Below are 15,809 nucleotides of genomic sequence, written 5' to 3'. Positions count from 1 at the left end.
AGCATTGATTCATTCGAATGCCTAACAACCCGAATCGGACGTTTACATTTGAATAGATGTGGCTCACTGCCTGCAGTTTCTATCTTCGTTGTCTACGCACCAACATCTCATTATGATGAAAGAGAAATCGAGAAGTTCTACATGGAGCTGGAGAAGTTCTATAAAGAAGACCACACCTTCTACAAGATCATTGTGGGTGATTTTAATGCCAAGATAGGACCGAGAAGAGGCACCTCCGCAGATCCCACAATTCCTTTTGCTTTTTCTTTTTGGGGTGTTAGGCTGTACCTAGTGGGCTTACTTCTGGTTCTGTCATCAGGGCTCACTCCCTGGCAGTGCTCAGAGGACCCAGGTTCTGCCGCCTAACCCATTGTACTATCTCTCTGAACCTAAATTACAAACTATAGCGGTAGGGTGTTTGCCTTGCACGCAGCCAACATGGCCGACCCGAGTTCGATTCCGCCACCCCTCTCAGAGAGCCCGGCAAGCTACCGAGAGCATCTTGCCCGCACGGCAGAGCCTGGCAAGCTCCCCGTGAAGTATTCGATATGCCAAACACAGTAACAACAAAGTCTCCAATGGAGACGTTACTGGGCCCGCTCGAGCAAATCGACGAACAACGGGAGGGCCTTTACCAAAAAGAAAAATAGGGGCTGGAATGATAGCACAGCCCGTAGGGCATTTGCCTTGCATGCGGCCGACCTGGGTTGAATTCCCAGCATCCCATATGGTCCCTCAAGCACCGCCAGGAGTAATTCCTGAGTGCTGAGCCAAGAGTAACCCCTGTGCATCGCCGGGTGTGACCCCAAAAACAAAAAACAAAACAAAACAAAAAAAGGAAAATAAATTGCCCAGGATGTCTGTCAAACTCACACACTGCTTTGTCAGGTGGCTTTGTTTTTTGCAGGTCCCTCAGTAGTGGTCCACGGAGAGAATAATTAAACGTCAGTTTATCCAGAGCAAGTGATCCAAGAGAGAGAAAGAGAAATAACAGAGAATTTCTTATTATCACCCCATCCAAAGTCACTGTTACTTCTGTTTTCTTCCACCCATTAGGTTCAAGGCTCTAGACCCAATTCGTATTCGAGAGGAGGGAATTAGGTACTGACTGGGTGGGGCGGAGAGTTGAAGGCTCTCTGGATTTATTTGTAGAATCACCACAACCCCTCTTTCATACCTAGCCTATTTTGTTTTAATTTTAAAATTGTTTGTTTGGGGGCCAAACTAAGGGTGTTCAGAGGCTACCCCCAGCTCAGTACTTGGGGGTCACTCTGAGTTGTGCTTTGGGGACCATGCGGCACCAAGGGTTGAATGTGGACCCTGCCATGCTAAGCATATGCTCTAGTGCATTGTGCTATCACTCCACTCACTGAGTGGAAGGCTTATTATTTTTGTTTGTTTGGTTTGGGGCCACACCTGGTAGTTCTCAGGCTGATTCCTGACCCTGTGCTCAGGGATCACTCCTGGTGGAGCTCAGGGACCATTTGAGCTGGGGATCAAAACCAGGTCAATTGCATGCAAGACAAGCACCCTGCCCACTGTACTATCTCTCAATCCCTGATAACCCATTTTAATCACTTTTTCCCTTATACCATCTGAGTCCAGGGCTGGGAGGCAGTACAGGGGCTGACTTGCATAACACAGATACAGGCTGGATCCCCAGCACCACATGGTTCCCTGACCACCCCTGGATTGCAACGCTGGGTGTGGCACAAAGACCCAAAACAAAACACCAAATCCATCTTTCAAGGAGTTGTTAAATCTTTCTAAAGCACCATTTTCATTTTTTTTTCACCCCCTTCTAAAACAAACAGACAAAAAAAACCTTCACTATAAAATGTGTGCTAAGAAAACAAAACCCCTACATGCTGTGACATGTATGGGAAGTTTAAGCTTGTTATAAAACTGAGAAGAGGGCTAGAGCAATAGTACAGCATGTAGGATTGTACATAGCCAACCCAGGTTCAATTCCCAATATCCCATACAATCCCTCAAGCACCTTCAGGAGTAATTTCCGAGCATCATTGGGTGTGGCCCAAAGACAAGAAAGAAAGAAAGAAAGAAAGAAAGAAAGAAAGAAAGAAAGAAAGAGAGAAAGGAAAGAGAAAGAAAGAAAGAGAGAAAGGAAAGAAAGAAAGAGAGAGAAAGGAAGGAAAGAAAGAGGAAAGAAAGAAAGAGAGAGAAAGGAAAGAGAAAGAAAGAAAGAAAGAAAGAAAGAGAAAGGAAAGAAAGAAAGAGAGAGAGAAAGGAAGGAAAGAAAGAGGAAAGAAAGAAAGAAAGAAAGGCAAAGAAAAGAAGAGTAAATGAGAGAGAGAGAGAGAGAGAGAGAGAGAGAGAGAGAGAGAGAGAGAGAGAGAGGTTGGTCTGAAAGGAAGCAACAGCCTGAGTCAGGCTCTCAGGAGTATTCACTGAGCACTGTTTCCCGCCTCTCCTGAAACCAAATGATCTCTCTAGCCTGTGGCTCCCAGCACTTCTGGAAAGCCCAAACCAAACCCAGCTAAACCAAACCACATCAAACAAGCAGCGCCATGGTTAGGAGAGTGATTAAATGCACTCTGGTGAAGGAGCTCCTGGCTGGAGAGCTCCACAGTGGCCAGATACAGAAAGGCAAGAGCCCAGTGGTGCAGCAGTGCCCCCCCGCCCCCACACTACTCCCACAAACTTTCCAGGGTAAAGAGTGAAGCACAGAAAAAAAATCTAATAAAACTCATTTCCTGGTGTCTGGGTGATACCACAGGAGGTAAGGTATTTGCCTTGCATGTGGCTGACCCCTGTTTGAATCCCACCTATGGTCTCCTAAGGCAGGCATCATTCCTGAGCACAGAGTCAGAAATAACCACTGAGCGCTGCTGGGTGTGATCCAAAAACAAACAAACACAGAAATATTCCTATAATAATTTTGGGCCATGATTGAATAAAACATTGGTTTTAGGGGCCAGAGTGATAATACAGCAGGGAGGGCGTTTGTCTTGCACATGGCTGGCCTGGGTTTGATCCCCGACATCCCATATGGCCCCCCGAGCACTGCCAGGAGTAATTCTTGAATGCAGAACCAGGATTAACCCCTGAGTATTGCCAGGTATGACCCAAAAAGAAAAAAAAAGAAAAAAAGAAAAAGAAAAAAATTGGTTTTAAAATGTGAACTCAGGGCTGGAAAGATACTACAGCAGAGAGGACATTTGCTTTCCACATACCGACCTGGGGTTGATCCCTAGCACCACACTTGGTCCCTTGAGGACTGCCAGGAGTGATCGCTGAGCACAGAGCCAGAGATCATTCCAGTAGGCCTTAAGAATCACAAAGTGTGGGGCTGGAGTGATAGTACAGCAGGTAGGGCATTTGCCTTGCATGCGGCTGACCCGGGTTCGATTCCCAGCATCCCATATGATCTGCCAAGCTCCACCAGGAGTAATTCCTTGAGTGCAAAGCTAGGAGTAACCCCTGTGCATCACTGGGTGTGACCCAAAAGCAAAAAAAAGAAAAAGAGAGAGAATCACAAAGTGTCTTCCCAAAAAATAAACTAGAGACCCAGAGAGATAGTACGTGAGGTAGGCATTTAGTCTTTCCTGTGCTTGTGGCTGCCTCGACCCTAGTTTGAATCCCCGGCACTTCAGTGCTCTCCTGAGCCCCAAAGCCAAATAAACAAAATACAAACTAGAGTTTGGAGAGATAGTACAAAATTTTGATTCCTGGCATCCTATTATTGTACCTCGATCCCCAAAGCACTGTCAGATTTGGCAAAGTAAATAAAGAGAATGTAAAATGTAAACTAAGTGAATATTGACAGCAAGTAGTGGGAAAGCAATAAATTTTAAATGTTCATAGTTCTTTCTTAATATCTGCAACATTCATTCACTCACTTGTTTGCTTTTGGAGTCAAGCAAATACCCTAGACCCCCATTTACCCCTTACTATGTCATTCCTGCAACTAAGATGACCTTCACTGAGACATCAGTCATCCTTCCATTTCTTATGTCTTGGAGAAATAGTCCCCATTGCAGAAATACATGTCCTAAGTCTGTGACCCTAACCCAGTGGTTCTCAGCAAGGGTACGACATCCCTAGCAGTGTTGTGTGAACTTTGACAGCATGCTTTGGTCACAGTGATGGGGAAACTATTGCAAGTCAGGGATATCAGTGGTCTCACACTGGATCGGACTATCCTGCTCACTCACCAAAAAATTATTCCCTGTCTTCCATTATTGTCAGAATGTTCCATGGACATTCATGTAGGTGAAAATAAGTTTGTGATTATCTGGATGCAAAACTTAAATTTATTGTATATATAAACATCAATGATATAAGCAGGTTTAATCCCCACTTTTCCAGGAAGGCTTACACCACTGAAATCAAGGGCAGATCATATTTTATTTGTAACTTAAGCTGGAATAATTTAATATTTTGAAAAAACTTGTACAGGTGACTGCACTTGAACTTGAATTACCAACACAACTCTTTGGTGACAGTCTGTGGGTTTTGTTTTCTTTTGCAGTGCTGAGGATCAAAGTCGGCTCCTGTTCATGCAAGGAAAGTGCTCTGCTCTCCCTCCGAGCTCCATCTCTGCTGAGTTGCAGTTACTTAATTGTTAGCTCTTTTGTATTCATAGAAATTCTACAGATTGGTGTAAGCTTAACCTTTCTTCCTTACAATATTTTCTAACAAATCCTTACCCAAGTATTTACTTATTGCGATACACATTATTTAAATCTAGGGGTCACACTCAGCAGTGTTCGGGGCAACTCAGTGCTGGGAATCGCTCCTGACAGAGCTCAGGGGGAACCATGTGGTGTCAGGGATTGAAACTGGGATTTCCCGTATGCACAGCAAGCACTCTAGCCCAGGGAATATCTCTCCAGCCCCCATTACCCATTTTAAAATTAAGTTGATTTCCCTTTGGGGGGAGGGAGTTTGTACCACAGCCAGCAGTGCTCAGGGGCATTTTCCTGGCTGTTGTACTCAGGGAATCATATGTGGTGTTGGGGATTGAACCAGGGTCACACTGAAGTGACCACATGCAAGGCAAATGCCTTATCTCCAGTCTCTAGTTGTTTTCTTACTGTTGAGGGTTTTGTTTAGGGGAACACACACACAGCTGGGGCTACCTCCAGCTCAGGGGACCGTGCAGTGCTGAGTTTCAAATCTAGAACATCCATACACAAGGCTTGCCCTCAGTTTTTCTTGTTTTTGTTTTTGTTTTTAGCTTTTTGGGTCACACCCGGCAATGCTCAGGGGTTACTCCTGACTCTCCACTCAGTCATTCCTCCTGGCGGTGCTTGGGGGACCATATGGGATGCTGGGAATCGAACCCGGGTCAGCCGCGTGCAAGGCAAATGCCCTATGCGGTGTGCTATCGCTTCAGCCCCAACCTTTGTTTGTTTCTATTTTCTGGTTTTGCTCAGGGGTCACTCCTGGAGAACTCAGGACTGAACATGGTGCCAGGTTGGCTATGTGTAAGGCAAGTGTCCTGACATCTCTGGCCCACTCCATCCCTCTAAACCAACTCCCTGCCCCATATTATTTAAAAATTTAAAGAATGATATTATATATCAAAGTGTCCAAGTCCTAAGTATAAATAACTTCTGTAAGTTTTCATAAGATGAACATACCCATATATAACTGGTACCCAAGTCAAGAGAGAAATCAAAGCACAGCTGGAGAGAGATAGTAAGCTCTTTGCTTTGCACTCAGCTGATCTAGGTTCAATCCCCAGCACCCTGTATGGTTCCCTGAGCACTGGCAGTACTGAGACACTTGCGTTCCATGTGGTCAACGTGGGTTTATCCCCAGCAGCGCATATAGTCCTCTGAACACCTCCAGGACAGACCCACGAGCACAGAGCCAGGAGTAGCCATACATCCAGGCCCCCAAATTAATTGATAGGGTGGAGATGAGCCAGAGAGAGAGAGAGAGAGAGAGAGAGAGAGAGAGAGAGAGAGCAACAGGTACTGCTCTTGCCTTGAACATGCATTTGATCCCCAGCATCCTTTATGGTCCCCTGAGCACTACCAGGAGTACATCCTGAGAGCAGAGCCAGGAGAAACCCCTGAGCATTGCCGGGAGTGCCCAAAAAAACTAGGGGAAAAATGGGGACGAAGAGAGAGCTTAAAGAGCAGAATGCGTGTCTGGCATACACGAGACCCCAGGTTGACCTTAGCATTGCATAGCCCCTGCCCCAAGTACCACCAAGGTGTGACGCTGGTGGTCCCCAAGCACTGCTCATAAGGTGAGCTCCAGCCTGTCAGGCTCATGCCACTGGGCCAAATGTTTCAGAAGCAGATCCTCTGGTCTGGAGGACTATTGGGGGGTCCCCCCCAAAAAAAAAAACATTCATTCAGGGATGAGAGCTGAAGTTCATGCTTTTTTTTTTTTTCTTTTTGGGTTACACCCAGCAATGCACAGGGGTCACTCCTGGCTCTGCGCTCAGGAATTACCCCTGGCAGTGCTCAGGGGACCATATGGGATACTGGGAATCGAACCCGGGTCGGCCGCGTGCAAGGCAAATGCCCTACCCGCTGTGCTATCGCTCCAGCCCCATGGAGTTCATGCTTTGTATTGGGGAAGCTCTGGTGTGAGCCTCAGCACTGTGTGGTCTCAAAACCCTGTCTGATGCTGAGCCAGAAGTTGCCAGCACCTCCTCCCCACACCAGTGGGCATGGCCCCAAAACAAAATAAAAGGCAGAGAGATACTTCAACAGGCTTTGCCTGAAGGAAGCTGGGTGAAGCACATGGTTTCCTCAAGCACCACTACTGATCATCTCCAGGTGTGACCCAAAAACAAGTAGAAAAAAGTTCATTCATAGCATTTCTTTCTTTCTTTTTTTTATACTTTTTTATTGAATCACTGTGCAATAGATTCTTACAAGGCTGCTCATGATTAGATTTCAGTTATGCACTGTTCCAACACCCTCTTAGCAATTTTTAAAAAAATTTTGGGGTCACACCTGGAGATGCTCAAGGGTTGTTCTTACTCCTGGCTCTCTCTCTCTCTCTCTCTCTCTCTCTCTCTCTCTCTCTCTCTCTCTCTCTCTCTCTTTAATTGAATCACCGTGAGAACTGTCACAAAATCTTTCAGTTTAAGTTTTGGTTGGTCATACAATGATCAAACACCCGTCCCTTCACCAGTGCAAATTTTCCACCACCAAGAACTCTGGTATACCCCACTCCCACCCACTCTCTGGCTGTGTGGCAGATTTCCACCTTACTCTCTCTCTCTCTACATTGATCACATTCAATATTACAACAAAAGACCCAATATTATTATTTGGAATTTTTTCCAACCTTCAGACCTGCCAAAAAGACATCATTAGATAATTTGTTTTTTATTGCTGATTATGAAGAGCATATGATGTCCTGTGGCCAGAATAGAGGCCACACGAATTTGGATTTCTGATATTTTAGTAATGAGCCTAGAGGGATTCCTGCCAAAAGCCCCTGGGTTCTGAGATTGGTTTGCGTGCCTCTGGGATCATGGTTGTTCAGGAGCCGGAGGAGGCGTTTGTGGGTGGCAACCCGGGGCATTGTCATGGTGGGGAGCAAGGCCGATTCCACCTCCCATCCCACGAAGTCCCACATGCCTCGTCAATGCAGTCTCATACCTGGCTGTTCATTAGGCTCTAAGAGATGGAGGCCACCATGCTGCCGCCACAAGGGGGGACAGGCAGAGAGACATACACCCTTCTCCTCCCAGGGCGGCATAGCACTATAGTTAAATGCTCAGTCCAGATGCATTTCGGTTGGGCATTTTATTTTGCTCAGATTTTCCCACCACCATTCAAGCCTGTCTTTCAGGGACAAACGCTAGATCATTTACTTTCCATTGATCACTCTGCATATCAGGAAATGTCATGTGGCCACATAAGCAGCCGCACAGTTTGGAAGAATAGTCCTGATACCCGCATACTGGAACCATGCTTGTAGAAGCTCATGGTTTCCGGGATTCCATCTGGAGAAGGCGAGGAGACAGCACCTACCCCATCTGGGACCTCCCGGTGATATCAGCTCAGTATACTCCTGGCTCTTCACTCAAGAGTTACTCCTGTCAGTGCTGGGGGACCATATGGGATGCTGGGGATCGAACCTGAGTAGGCTGTGTGCAAGGCAAACGCCCTACCCACTGTAATATCGCTCCAGTCCCTCATAGCATTTCTTGATGTTATCATTTTTATCCTAATGTATACATAATGTATGATCTGATACATATGGAGAGAGGGGATGCTCCCAGGTGATGCTCAAGGATTCAGGAGACACTTCTGGCAATACTTAACCAACCAGACTGGCAGTTCAATGCTAGGGTCCTGCAGTGTCCACTGGTGGTTGGGAAAGGACCATATGGTGCTGGAGATACAATCCGGATTACTGCAACCCCTGTAGAATTTCCCCAGCCCCTGGATACACATTTGTGATAAATTATTTCATTTTGTCATTTAAATTAGAATTAGGTCTTTATATCATAATCACAATTATCCTGTTGTTCGTCAATTGCCTCGAGCAGGCACCAGTAACGTCTCCTTCTTCCTAGCCCTGAGATTTTAAAGGAGCCGTATTCAATGCTCTTTCAGGGTTAGGAGAATGAGACCCATCATTGTTGCTGGTATTTGGCATATTGAGTATGAGACAGGAAGTTTACCAGACTCTGCCGTGCAGACAGGATACTTTCGGTAGCTTGCTGGGTTCTCCAAAGTAAAAACAAGATAAAAAGATGTCGTGTGGCCACATTTGCAGCCGCGCTTCCAGGAGCTGGGTTTTATAGTCTCTGGGTCTTGGCCGTTGATGGGACCACCGGGCACCGGTGGCAGCTGGTGGGTGTGATGCCTACCTACTGTAAGATGGGCGATCTGGGTGGAGAAGGCCCAGTTTCAATCCGAGCAGGCTTGGAGATCTCAGTCCCGGGACCCGCATGCCTGGGTTTCTCTGCCAGTTCCTTCATGCATGAGGCTTGTCCAGATGTGTGGAGAGTAGTCTCAGCATGGCTGTGGCTGGTTCTGGAGGTCTTTGGCTTCCAGGGCTCTGCTCAGGGCCGGGAGGGAAACTCAACCCGCCCCCCTCCAAGGGGCCCCGGTGAGGACAGCCAGGTGCGGGGGCAGGGCTTTATATATTTTTTATTTTTATTGAATATCCATGAGATAGACTGTTACAAAGCTGTTCATGATTGGGTTTCAGTCATAAAATGACCCAACACCCATCCCTCCACCAGTGTACATTTCCCACCACCAATGTCCCCTATTTCCTTCCTACCATCCCCCAATACCTGCCTCTATGGCAGGCACTTTTATTCTTTCTCTCTCTCCTTTTGTGCATTATGGTTTGCAATACAGGCACTAAGAGGTCATAGTGTTTGTACAGGGCATTCAGTATTTTTATCGGGATGGTCAGGCTGGAGTAGCTTTTTATTTTATTTTATTTTATTCATTTATTTATTTTTGCTTTTTGAGTCACATCCAGCAATGCACAGGTGTTACTCCTGGCTCTGCACTCAGGAATTACTCCTGGCAGTGCTCAGGGGACGATATGGGGTGCCGGGAATTGAACCCGGGTCTACCGCATGCAAGGCAAATGCCCTACACGCTGTGCGATCGCTCCAGCTCCATGGAGTAGCTTTTTAAACTGGGTGGCAGCTTTGGGGTGTGAATGTGACTGCTAAGGCTTCCAAAAATACAGGGTGGTGGGGTAAGGTAGCCCATCCTAACCCTGGGAAAGCCGGAGATTTCAGTCACAAAACCCACATATCCAGATTTTAAGCATATTATATCTCAGTGAGGTCCATCTTGAGATGGTGGAGTCTGGCCAGCGGCATGGCAGCAATTTAGGATTTTGGAAGCAAGAGGCAGCCAGGGACTCTGCTTGGGCAGGCATGAGGCTGACCTGCCCACCTCTGATTATTCTGGTCTGTCCTTACTCGGGTCCGAGGTTAACTGTGGCTTTTGATCTCGTTGTTGTTACTGAGTTTGGCATATCTAATACGTCACAGGTAGCTTGCCAGGCTTTGCTGTATGGGTGAGATACTCGCAGTAGCTTGCAGGGCTCTCACAATGTTACTGGGCCCGCTCGAGCAAATCCATGAACAACGGGAGGACAGTGACAGTAATCTCTTTAGAGATTTGTTTATGGATCTCTGAAGCAAGGCCGGTAGAAGAATTTACATGGTGGCGCCGGAGTTGGTTTGTGGGGCTGATTGCCAGTGCTTCCAGGAGTATAGGGAAGTGAGAGGAAGTAGCCCATCCCAATTTTGAGAAGCCTGGAGATTTCAGTCACAAAACCTGCATGTTTGAATTTTCAAGAGGTTAATATCTTTGTGAGGTACGTCCTGAGATGGTGGAGTCAGGTTAGGGGCATGACAACAATTTTGGATTGTGGGAGCAAGTGGCTGCCAGGGGCTCTTCTTGGGCAGGCACCAGGCTGCCCCCCCACTCCGATTGTCTGGTTTGTACTTGCTCGGGTCTGAGATAACTGTGGCTTTTTATCTCTTTCGAGATTTATTTATGGGTCTCCGAAGTAAGGCCAATAAAGGAGCTTGTATAGCTGAGGTGGTTTGTGGGCATGACTCCCACATATCTAATTTTTAGCTGTTTAATTTATCAGGAAACTTGGTCTTGAATGGTTGGGGTCTGTCCAGAGGCACAGTGGCAATTTCGGGGTATCAGGAAGCCTGGAAGCACCATCAGGTTGCTGATGTACTTGCCCTGTGTGTAAAGGCAGGGCTATATTTTAAAAAGTAGGACCATACATGGGTTATTCCTCATCACATTTCATTCTAATATAAGAAACATTCAAATATTTGTTCTACTAAGCTCTCAACTACATTCAATCTCCTGAATTTTGTCTTTTGGACCTTCGTACAGTAGTGTTGTCCACACAATCGCCCTCCCAGCCCCTTCTCATTGACTTCTCAGGTGATCTAACACCGTTTCTGAGAAAACCCCTTCAGCAGCTTGGAATATGTGCTCTGTGGGGAACCCCTATTTGTTGAGTTTGGCCTTTATCTTTTTTCTTTTTGTTTTTTTCCTTTTTATGTCACACCCAGAAATGCTCAGGGGTTACTCCTGGCTTTGCACTCAGGAATTACTCCTGGCAGTTCTCAGGGGACCATATGGGATGCTGGGGATCAAACCCGGGTCGGCCACGTGCAAGGCAAATGCCCTACCCGCTGTGCTATCACTCTGGCCCCTTAGCTTTTATCTTATCTCCCGTAGGACAAAGAGTCTTACTGTCTTCTTTACCATAGTAATTTTTCAGTCTAGAACATAGTTGGAGCTCAACAAAAGAGTGAAGAAACAAATGGAATACCTCAGCTCATACTTACAGGCTACTTGACTACTCCAGCACTTGCCACTCTTCACTGCAACCTCTTTTCTCTGGAGGAAAGATGACAGAGGTAAATCTGGGTTTTGTGTTTGCTGTGGACTTCTCTGCCCCTGTATTGCCACTTTTGGTCTGAGGACAACTGTTTCTGTGTCTTCCCAGCCTCTAACTTCAGTCAGTCACTTCTAGAAACATCTACCTGGGCTTGTTTCTTGAGTTTTGCCTAGAGATGGCCTCCACCGGAAATGAGAGGAAGTCAGTTGGACACTGTAGTAGGCCGTTCAGGCATGTTCTTTACCATTTTCTCCTTCAGGGGAACCAGCTGTCCTCCAAGGGCAACATCTGTACTAATTTTCTACTTTCCCTCAGGTATGATAGAAATATCTAAAATGCTTTTAAATTGTATATCAGCAATGCAAAATTTATGCCACTTGAGGCTGGAGCAATAGCACAGCAGGTAGGGCATTTGCCTTGCATGCGGCTGACTTGGGTTCAATTCCCAGCATCCTATAATGGTCCCCTGAGCAACGCCAGGAATAATTCCTGAGTGCAGAGCCAGGAGTAACCCCTGTGCATCACCAGGTGTGACCCAAAGAAGCAATAATAATAATAATAATAATAATAATAATAATAATAATACAAAGTTTATGCCACTTTGGGAAAAGGATTATCTTCTGAAATACCTGCATATTTACTGCAGGTATTTGGAATTCAGATATTTCATTTTTTGTGGTTCTGTAACAGTGTTGATTGAACCCTATATATATAAACTGCTTGTGACTCGGAGTCAGGGTCCTTGTCAAGCCTCCATTGTGTTAGATGAGACTTGGACCCTAGCTCAAGCTAGCGCTGGCTCGGGCTAGTAATGAAGTTCCTTTGCTTTTGCATTATCGTGTGTGGACTGGGTCTTTCCGCAATTGGGGATCTGAAACTTGGAAACAACAATAATTTAAGAATGGATCAAATAAAGAGAGAAAAATCACTGTTGGAAAGATAGTACAGGGGTTAAGGTTTATGAAGTTTATGTTAGTTACATCCCTAGCACCACATATGGTCCCCAGAGTGATCCCTGAGTACGGAGCCAGGAGTAAGTCCTGAGCACCATTGGTTGTGACCCAAAATACAGAGAGAGAGAGAGAGAGAGAGAGAGAGAGAGAGAGAGAGAGAGAGAGAGAAATCCTATACTGGCTTGAATGAGGAAAGTTTCATGCTTTTGTTTTATATATACATACACACACCCATTAGTTTTATGATATTGTAAACTTTGCTTATTTTTTTATCTTTTTTTTGTTCACACCCAATGATGCACAGGGATTACTCCTGACTTATGCACTCAGGAATTACTTCTGGCGGTGCTTGGGGACCATATGGGATGCTTGGAATCAAACCCGGGTGGGCCGCCTGCAAGGCAAACACCCTCCTTGCTGTACTATTGTTCCAGCCCCCAACTTTGCTTTTTTTAAGAATAGGTTTTTTGAGCTTACCCAACAGTGTTCAGGACTTATTCTTGGCTCTGTTCTCAGGGCTTATTCCTGGCAGTACTCACCTTGGTTGTCTATATACAAAGCAAACACCTTACCCTACCTGTACAATCTCTCTGTATTGTCTCTCAGTACAGGGGTTAAGTAACCTTGTTCCATTTAAGGTATTTGACTTGTATATGGATGGCCCAGGTTTGATCCCCAGCATCACATATAGTTCTCTGAGAACTCCCAGGAGTGACCCCTGAGCACAGAGCTAGGAGTAATCCCAGAGCGTGTAACCGGGTGTGGCCACAAAACAAACAAAACTTTAACTTTCAATTTTCTTGCTACTGTTAGTCACTCTGTTTTTGTATCTATCTTTAAAGATAGGGTCAGAGAGATACTACAGTGAGTATGTGTCTTGCCTTTTGTGTGTCTGATCAAGTTCGATCCCCAGCACCACATATAGTTTCCTGAGCCTGCCAGAAGTAGGCCCTGATAACTGTGCCTGCCACAGAGGCAGGGGGTGGGGGGAACAGGGTGGGGGTGGCAGAAGGGTTACTGGGAACATTGGTGGTGGGGAATGGGCACTGGTGTAGGGATGGGTACTCGGTCTTTGTATGACTGAAACGTAATCACAAAAGTTTCTAAGTCTGTAACTATCTCACAGTGACTCATTAAAAAAAAAAAAAAAGAAGTAGGCCCTGATAGCAGAGCCAGGAACAAACCCTGAGCACTGTCGGGTGTGGCACCAGAACAAACAGAAAGGACAAGTCCTATAAATTAAGACAATTAAATGATATTGTTAAAGTGTCACAAAAATATTAATTTCTGATTTATTAAAAAATTAAAGGGGCCAGAGAGATAGCAGGTAGGACACTTGTCTTGCAAGCAGCCAACCTGAGTTTGATCCCTGGCACCCATCTGATACCCCAAGTCCCATCAGGAGTGATCTCTTAGCCCAGAGCCAGGAGTCCTGAGCACCACAGGGGGTGGTCCCAAAACAAAACTTAAAAACATTTGTGCGGGGCTGAGATATAGTCCAGATGTTAAGACACTTGGCTGACCTGGTTTGATCTCCAACACCACATATGGTCCTGTGCATGTGGTTATACACGTATCAAGAATGATTGCAGATCACAGAGCTAGGAGTACCCCCAAGCATTGCTGAGTGTGGCCTTATTTTGAGTCAGATCGTGTAATTAAAAAAAAGATAGGAGGAGCCGGAGCAATAGCACAGTTGGTACAACACTCTCCTTGCATGTAGCTGACCCAGGTTCAATCCGCGGTACCTCATATGGTTCCCACAGCCCGCCAGGAGTAATTCCTGAGTGCAGAGCTAGGACTAACTCCTGAGCATCACTGGTTGTGATTAAAATAAAATAAAATAAAGAGGGAAAACATAACAAAAGAAGAGGAACAAAGATAAGATACACTAGACTCTTCCAGCAGAAGTACAATGGAAGAGAAGAGGTGAGGACATTCTCTTGGATTCAGTAACTATGGTTGGGTTGAATTTCAAAGATCCCAGAGTCCAGAGGGACTTAATGATACTTTAGATACTTCCAGGGGAGTATTGGTTTATGCAACTGTGTTGAAGAAAAGAAATTGATTACTAGCAGAATTATTGGTTTTGCAACTTTACTGAAGAAAAATAAATTGATTGCTGGCAGAATTATTAGTTACAGGGTGGAGTGCTGGGATGGAGATCAATCGTGAAGCATATTTTGAAAAAGAATAAAACTCTGGGTTCTATATTCAGCACACACACAAAAATCATGTAGAAAATTACCAGCTAAAGTGAGAAATTTAGAGAAATGAGAAACTGAGTAGTTTATTGGTTTCCTAGATCTGTCATAACAAATTACCAAAAACAGGTGACTTACGACAGAACAATTTAGGGTTGGGGCAATGGCTCAAAGGGCTGGAGCACATGATTTGCATGCAGGAGCCCTGGGTTCTATCCCTGGTGCCTCATGGTCCCCTGAGACCACCAGTAATGATTAAACCAAGTACCACACCAGAACTAAACGCCGCCTGTTGTGCTCTCCTACCAAAAATACAAAAGGACAATACAAATTTATATATTCACATTCTGGAGATTAAAATTCTGAAATCAAAACACACTAGGGCTCTGCTCCCTAGAATTTAGACCCTGGTAAAATTCTTTCCTCCTCCTCTCTAAGCTTCTGTTTTTTTCTAGCAATCTCTGGCATTCCTTGGTTTGTGAGTGCATCATTCCAGTCTCTGCTTATTGTCACATGATGTTCTTCCAGTGTCTGTGTGTTTTCACAGAGTGTTCGTTTTTCTCTGTATCAGTGTCCAAACTTCCTTCTCCTGTAAGGGCAACAAGTTACTAGATTAGGACCAGTACACTAAGACATTATGATCTCATTAACTATATCTTGAAAGATTCTATTTCCAAATAAGATTATTGTTATTATTGGGGTCTTCAACATATTTTGAGGGGAGGAAGGGAGAGGGGACACAGTTCTTCTCACTATAGTAAGAAGAGTTCAAAAGAATACAGGAATGTATACACACACACACACACACACACACACACACACACATACACACATATATCTTGGGGACAGAGATAGTACAGAGGTTAGCTTGCCTTGCATGTATCTGACCTGGTTCAACCTCTAAAACTTTATATGGTCTTCTGAGTACCACCAGGAATGATACCTGAGCATAGAGCCAGGAGGAAGCTCTGAGCATTGCTGGGTGTGGGCCCGCCTCTGCCAAAAAAAGAATGAACGCAGGAAACACCCTCCTCATCACTAGACCCAAACAGAGCACTGAGCCATCAGGTTTGCATAGCGCCATTGAGGATTGTTGAAAGTGCCCCGAGGGACTCCCTGGATACTGCTTGGGAGACCCTTTTTGACCCCCCAAAAAGAATACAGGAATAGCAGATAGTCACATAACAGAGGCATATGTTCTGCGAAATGTGTCACTAGGTGATTTCATTCTTGTGTGTATGTTAAAGAAAAGTTAGATCACGGGTGGGACAGCTCAAATTCTCAAATAAGAATTCTAGCA

This window comes from Sorex fumeus, unplaced genomic scaffold (genome assembly GCF_029834395.1).
Source record: "Sorex fumeus unplaced genomic scaffold, SorFum_2.1 ptg000126l, whole genome shotgun sequence".
Taxonomy (NCBI): Eukaryota; Metazoa; Chordata; class Mammalia; order Eulipotyphla; family Soricidae; genus Sorex; species Sorex fumeus.
This window is presented reverse-complemented; position numbering follows the sequence as displayed.